The sequence below is a fragment of the Mandrillus leucophaeus genome, unplaced genomic scaffold (assembly GCF_000951045.1).
Source record: "Mandrillus leucophaeus isolate KB7577 unplaced genomic scaffold, Mleu.le_1.0 Scaffold145, whole genome shotgun sequence".
Lineage (NCBI taxonomy): Eukaryota > Metazoa > Chordata > Mammalia > Primates > Cercopithecidae > Mandrillus > Mandrillus leucophaeus.
In genome coordinates this window covers 1145639-1152750 of record NW_012101421.1, presented here as the reverse complement: position 1 = coordinate 1152750, position 7112 = coordinate 1145639, and positions in this window count along the sequence as shown.

The window sequence follows — 7112 nt, the reverse complement described above, 5'->3', positions numbered from 1 at the left end:
AAAACTGTGGACAGCAGGCTTTGCTTGTTCCTAGCAAACCTGGAAGTGTGTCCCTTTTGTAATTGTTTATATTCTTAACCTTAACATTAAATTACAGGTTAATTTGGAAAGAACTGCCATGTTTACAGTGCTGAGTCCATAAATAAGGTATATCTCTCTCTTTAAGTGCTCTTTCAAATTCTTCAGTTTTTTGTTTGTTTGGTTTTGAGATAGGGTCTTACTCCTGCCCCTCAGGCTGGAATGTAGTGGCACAATCTTGGCTCACTGCAACCTCTGCCTCCCGGGCTCAAGTCATTCTCCTGCCTCAGCCTCTTGAGTAGCTGGGATTACAGGCACCTGCCACCACGCACAGCTAATTTTTGCATTTTTAGTAGAGACAGGTTTTACCAAGTTGGCCAGGTTGGTCTTGAACTCCTGACCTCAGGTGATCCACCAGCCTTCACCTCCCAAAGTGCTGGGATTACGGGAGTGAGCCATCGTGCCTGGCCACACATGCTTCTTATGGAGAAAAAAGATTCTATATTTCTCACTGAGGGAAGTCAATGCCCACACACTCAAGGCCACAGCTTTCTCTTGCTGAGTGTCCCTGGCAAGTTTTTTCTTTAGTCTTAGGTTCCCCATCTGAAAAAACACCGTGTTTACCTACAGAATTGTTGTGAGAGGTTAAATGCAATAGCAAGTAAATCCTTAAGTCATTGCCTGGTAGGTGGTGTTAAGTATCAGTTCTCTGTCTCTCTGACTTCAATCATTCTGAAAATATTCAATAAAAGCCTAATTTGTGTTAAGCACCTCATTAGACATTGGGGACACAGTCCAGAGCAAGGCCCAATGGAGTGAACAGCTATTGTTTTCAGCTGCCAAGCACCTCTCCAGCTTCTTCTGTAACAGCACCATACACCCTTCCTTCGAGGGAATTGTTCTTTCATCAAGCCACAGATAGCATTTTGATTGATTACTATGAACTGTCTCACGTGTCTGTGTGAAGAGATCACCAAACAGGCTTTGTGTGAGCAACAAGGCTGTTTATTTCACCTGGGTGCAGGCGGGCTGAGTCTGAAAAGAGAGTCAGCAAAGGGTGGTGGGATTACCATTAGTTCTTATAGGTTTTGGGATAGGCGGTGGAGTTAAGAGCAATGTTTTGGGGACAGGGGGTGGATCTCACAAGGTACATTCTCAAGGGTGGGGAGAATGACAAAGAACCTTCTTAAGGGTGGGGGAGTTTATAAAGAATATTCTTAAGGGTGGGGGAGATTACAAAGTACATGGATCAGTTAGGGTGGGACAGAAACAAATCCCAATGGTGGAATGTCATCAGGTAAGGCTGTTTTTACTACTTTTGTGGATCTTCAGTTGCTTCAGGCCATCTGGATGTGTACGTGCAGGTCACTGGGGATATGATGGCTTAGCTTGGGCTCAGAGGCCTGACATTCCTGTCTTCTTATATTAATAAGAAAAATAAAACAAAATAGTGGTCAAGTGTTGGGGCGGCGAAAAGTTTTGGGGGTGGTATGGAGAGATAATGGGCGATGTTTCGCAGGGCTGCTTCAAGCGGGATTAGGAGCGGCGTGGGAACCTACAGTGGGAGAGATTAAGCTGAAGGAAGAATTTGTAGTAAGGGGTGATATTGTGGGGTTGTTAGAAGGAGCATTTGTCATATGGAATTATTGGTGATGGCCTGGATGCGGTTTTGTATGAATTGAGAAACTAAACGGAAGACACAAGATCCGAATAAGAGAAGGAGAAAAACAAGTATTAAAGGACTAAGAACTGGGAGGAACCAGGACATCTAATTAGAGAGTGTCCAAGGAGGTATTAGGGGGTTTAGTGTAATTACTTGCTTGGTTGGCAAGTTTTTAGGCTCTATCTTTGAGTTTTTTTTAATGTTGTCATATACCAGGCCAGACTGATTTAGGGAAAAACAACACCCTTCATTTAAAAATATGCAGAGTCCTCCTTTTTCAGCAATGAGTAAATTGCGGTACTCGGTGATTTTGGAGGAAAGAAATGCAAAGCCAGCAATTGTTTGTAAAGAAGGATTAGAAATGGCTAGGAGAGAGTGAGTGAGATTGATAGTGTGGTGGAGATAGCTGGGGAGAGGTAGAGGGTGGCATAAGAATGGGAAGAAGAATAATTGTATAAAAGTAAAGAATAGGACTTCATCAGGGTGAAAGTGTTGGAGTGTGTCCTGTCAATAAAGATCATCTGTCCACTCCAAAAGGGAGTCAAGAGTGGAGGACTGGGGATACATGTTCATGATGGAAAGGAAATGAGAGGTTAAGAGGTAGGCTAACAGCTTGTAACCTACATGGAAGAGGTTATGAAATGATGACAGAGTAGAATGGGCCTGTGGGTTGGAAGGAGATATTTTCCTTGGTCCAAGAACCATTTGCCTTGTGTGGGAAGAGATTGATAGGTGGAAACTTCAGTAGGAGAGTAAATAGGAGTGACCAATGAGAAGAGGAAAAACTGGCCATGAGGGATAGAAGTTGGAACACTAGCTGCTTCTTTAGTTACCTTATTAGCATAAGCGTTGCCCTGAGCGATGGGATCTGATGCCTTTTGACGGCCCTTACAGTGAATGACTCCAGCTTTCTTTGGAAGTAAAGCGGCTTTGAGAAGAGTTTTTATTAAAGAAGCATTAATAATGGAGGCCCCTTGCATAGTGAGGAAATTTCTTTCTGTGCGTATAACAGCATGGTGGGGCAGGATATGGAAGGCATATTTAGAGCCAGTATAAATATTGACGCGTAGTCCCTTTGCAAGAGTGAGGTCCCAAGTTAAGGCAATGAGTTCGGCTTGCTGAGAGGTAGTGGAGGGGGACAGAGTGGTAGCCTCAATGATAGATGTGAAAGATACTATAGCATAGCCTGCCTTTGCTGGTGAGTAACAATTAGGCCTGGTGGAACTGCCATCAATAAACCAAGTGTGATCAGGGAAAGGAACAGAAAAAAAGAAAAAAGGGGAAAAGGAAGGAAAGGCAAGGGGAACAAAAAAAAAAAAGTCATGCGGGTCAGGTGTGATATCTGGAATAATGTGGGAGGCGAGATTGAAGTCTGGACCAGTAACAATGGTAATTCTGGGAGACTCAACAAAGACTGAGTATAGCTGAAGGAGCTGGGGGGCAGAAAGTATATGCGTCAAGTGTGAGGAAGAAAATAGATTTTGAAAGTTATGGGAACTGTAGAGAGTAAGCAGAGCATAGCTTGTGATTTTGAGAGCCTCTAAAAGTATTAAAGCAGCAGCAGCTGCCGCATGCAGACGTGAGGGCTAGGCTAAAACAGTAAGGTCAAGTTGTTTGGACAGAAAGGCTACAGGGCACAGTCCCGGCTCTTGTGTAAGAATTCTGACCACACAGCCCTGTACTTTGGCTGTGTATAATGAAAAGGGTTGGGATGAGTTAGGGAGGGCTAGTGTGGAAGCAGCTTTTAGGGCTGTTTTTTAAGGAATGGAAAGGGGAGTGGGGGAAGGATTTAGGATTTCTGGGGTCAGCTAGGTTTATCTAGAACAGAATGGGTTGTGGAGGGGGAGGTATCGAGGATAGGAGAGTCTATGGGTTTGGCACCACAGGGTGGATAGGCAAGACAATTTGGTTGATAAGGCGCAGATCCTGAACTAACCTGTAAGCCTTGTCTGGTTTTCGGCCAGGTAAAATGGGAGAATTGTAAGGAGAGTTCATAGGCTTTAAAAGGCCATGCTGTAACAGGTGAACGATAACAGGCTTTAATCCTTTTAAAGCACGCTGTGGGATGGGATATTGGCATTGAGCAGGGTAAGGGTGATTAGATTTTAATGGGATGGTAAGGGGTGCATGATCAGTCACTAAGGAGGGAGTAGAGGTATCCTATACTTGTGATTAAAGTGGGGAGATACAAAGAGAGGATGTGAAGGAGGCTTTGAACTGGGGGAAAGGTGGCAATGAGGTGTGGCTGTAGAGCAGGAATAGTCAGGGAAGCAGATAATTTAGTTAAAATGTCTCGACCTAATAAAGGAGCTGGACAGGTGGGAATAACTAAAAAGGAGTCCATTAAAGAATGTTGTCCAAGTCGGCACCAGAGTTGGGGAGTTTTAAGAGGTTTAGAAGCCTGGCCATCAATACCCACAACAGTTATGGAGGCAAAGGAAACAGGCCCTTGAAAAGAAGGTAATGTGGAGTGGGTAGCCTCCGTATCGACTAAGAAGGGTACGGACTTACCCTCTACTGTGAGAGTTACCCAAAGCTCAGCGTCTGTGATGGTCTAGAGAGGGCTTCCGAGGCGATGGGGCAGCATCAGTCTTCAGCCGCTAGAAGATCTGGGAAGGAATCGGTCAGAAAGCCTTGGGCCAGAGTTCCAGGGGCTCTGGGAGTGGCTGCCAGGTGAGTCGAACAGTCCAATTTCCAATGGGGTCCCGCACAGATGGGACATGGCTTAGGAGGAATCCTGGGCGGCAGGCATTCCGTGGCCCAGTGGCCAGATTTCCAGCACTTGAAGCAAGACCCTGGGGGAGTCAGCCCTGAAAAAACGCCTGGCCACTGCGGTTCAGATGTTTTGAAGCTCCTGTGTGCTGGAGATGTGGCTGGGGTTTCTCTCACAGTGGAGGCAAGGAATTGCAACCCAGAAATAGTTGAAACTTGGCTGCCTCTACTCTATTATTGTACACCTTGAAGGCGAGGTTAATTAGGTCCTGTTGTGGCGTTTGAGGGTTGGAATCTAATTTTTGAAGCTTTTTTCTAAAGTCAGGAGCTGACTGGGTGATAAAATGCATATTAAGAATAAGGCGGCCTTCTGGCCCCTCTAGGTCTAGGGCGGTGAAGCGTCGAAGGGTTGCTGCTAAGCGTGCCATGAACTGGGCTGGGTTTTCATCTTTACCTTGGGTAGTTTCTTTAAGTCTGTCATAATTAACAGCTTTGTAAGCTGCCTTTTTAAGTCCTTCAACTAGGCAGGAAACCATGTAATCTCGCCTAGCTCTACCTGTGGAATCTGCCGGATAGTTCCACTGGGGATCTTCTCAGGGAACTGCTCTAATGCCTTCCTGGAGGTCTGGCTCATGAAGCCAGTGGTTATCTGTGTGAGACTGGGCTCGAGAAAAACTCTTTCCCGTTCATCTGGGGAGAAGGTAGAAGTCAGGATGACATTTAAGTCACTCCAGGTTAAATTATAGGATGGAGTTAGATATCGGAATTCCTGTATGTATTTAGTGGGGTCTGATGAGAAAGAGCCTAAACGCTGACTGATCTGAGAGAGGTCTGATAGAGAAAAAGGCACACGTACCCTGACTATGCCTTCAGCTCCAGCCACCTCTCTAAGAAGAAATTGTTGAGCAGGTAGGGGAGGGCTAGTCACGGAACGAAACTGTAAGCCAGACCGGGTGTGGGGAGGGGAGGTGATAGAAGGATTATAGGGTTGGGGAGCAGAGGCTGAGGAAGAATTGGGACCCGGCTTGGCCTGGTGAGGAGCAGCCTGGGGAGAAGGGGAGAGGTCAGATAAGTCTGTAGAAAAGGATTCAAAGGACTCAGAGCTTGGGGTGGAGACTGAAGGAACAGACAGGTGAGAAAGATGAAAGATTTGGGACGAGTTTCATGGCGAGCAGAGACTAGGGAGGGACCAATGTGTCAAAAAATGCCTGGACGTCAAGCACCTCAGACCATTTGCCCATTTTTCGACAAAAATTATCTAGATCTTATAGGATAGACAAATCGAAAGTGCCATTCTCTGGCCACTTGGAACTACTGTCGAGTTTGTATTGGGGCCAAATGGTATTGCAGAAGAAAAGAAGATGCTTAGATTTTAGGTCAGGTGACAGTTGAAGAGGTTTTAGTTCTTGAGAACACAGGCTAAGGGAGAAGAAAGGGGAATGGAGGGTGGAAGGTTGCCCATAGTGAAGGAGGCAAGTTTAAAGAGAAGGGTAGAGACACAGAGAAGGGGGTGGGTGATCAGCCAAAGCAGGCGTCCTTGCAATTGATTTGCCACCAAGGGAATGTGGGTGAATGACCAAGGCAGGCATCCCTGCGGTGATCAGAAAGGTGAAAGGTGGGTGAATAATCAGGCAGGCGTCCCCGCAGTGATCAAACACCAAGGGAAGACTGTTTTCCAGAGTCTGTGACTGGCACCGGAATTTTGGGTCCGCGGATAAAATGTGTCTCCTTTGTCTCTACTAGAGAGGAAAAAGAACTGGAATTGGAAGGACAGGGAGAATGAAGGGTAGTGAGAGAAGAAGACTGAAGGGTAGCGAGAGAGGAAGATTGAAGGGTAGTGATAGAGGCTGAAGAAGAGTGAAAAGGTCACTTACCTGATTTGAAATCAGTGAGATGTTCCTTGGGCTGGTTGGTCTGAGGACCCGAGGTCGTAGGTGGATCTCCTCACAGAGTGAGGGTGGGGACAGGGGACTGGTGTCCCGAAGGAGTCCTCCTGTCCCGGGTTTCTGCACCAAATGTCTCACGTGTCTGTATGAAGAGATCACCAAACAGGCTTTGTGTGAGCAACAAGGCTGTTTATTTTACCTGGGTGCAGTTGGGCTGAGTCCGAAAAGAGAGTCAGCAAAGGGTGGTGGGATTACCATTAGTTCTTATAGGTTTTGGAATAGGCGGTGGAGTTAAGAGCAATGTTTTGGGGATGGGGGGGGGGTGAATCTCAAAATGTACATTCTCAAGGGTGGGGAGAATGACAAAGAACCTTCTTAAGGGTGGGGGAGTTTATAAAGAACCTTCATAAGGGTGGGGGAGATTACAAAGTACATGGATCAGTTAGGGTGGGGCAGAAACAAATCCCAATGGTGGAATGTCATCAGGTAAGGCTATTTTTACTACTTTTGTGGATCTTCAGTTGCTTCAGGCCATCTGGATGTGTACGTGGAGGTCACTGGGAATATGATGGCTTAGCTTAGGCTCAGAGACCTGACATGAACCACATACAATGTTAAATGTAATGTATGTGTATGTATGCATGTGTATGTTTCAGTGATGTAACAATGACCTTGTTGGGGCTGCCACTGATAGTGTCTGCTTTTTATCCTTCATGACCCTCCTCTGGCATAGGTAGAAGTTCCTATTGCTGTGACCGGTAGCTTCCCTAGTGTCTGCCCTTCCTAAGCACAGTTGAAATACTTCTTTTTTATCTCTTACCTATGCAGCATCT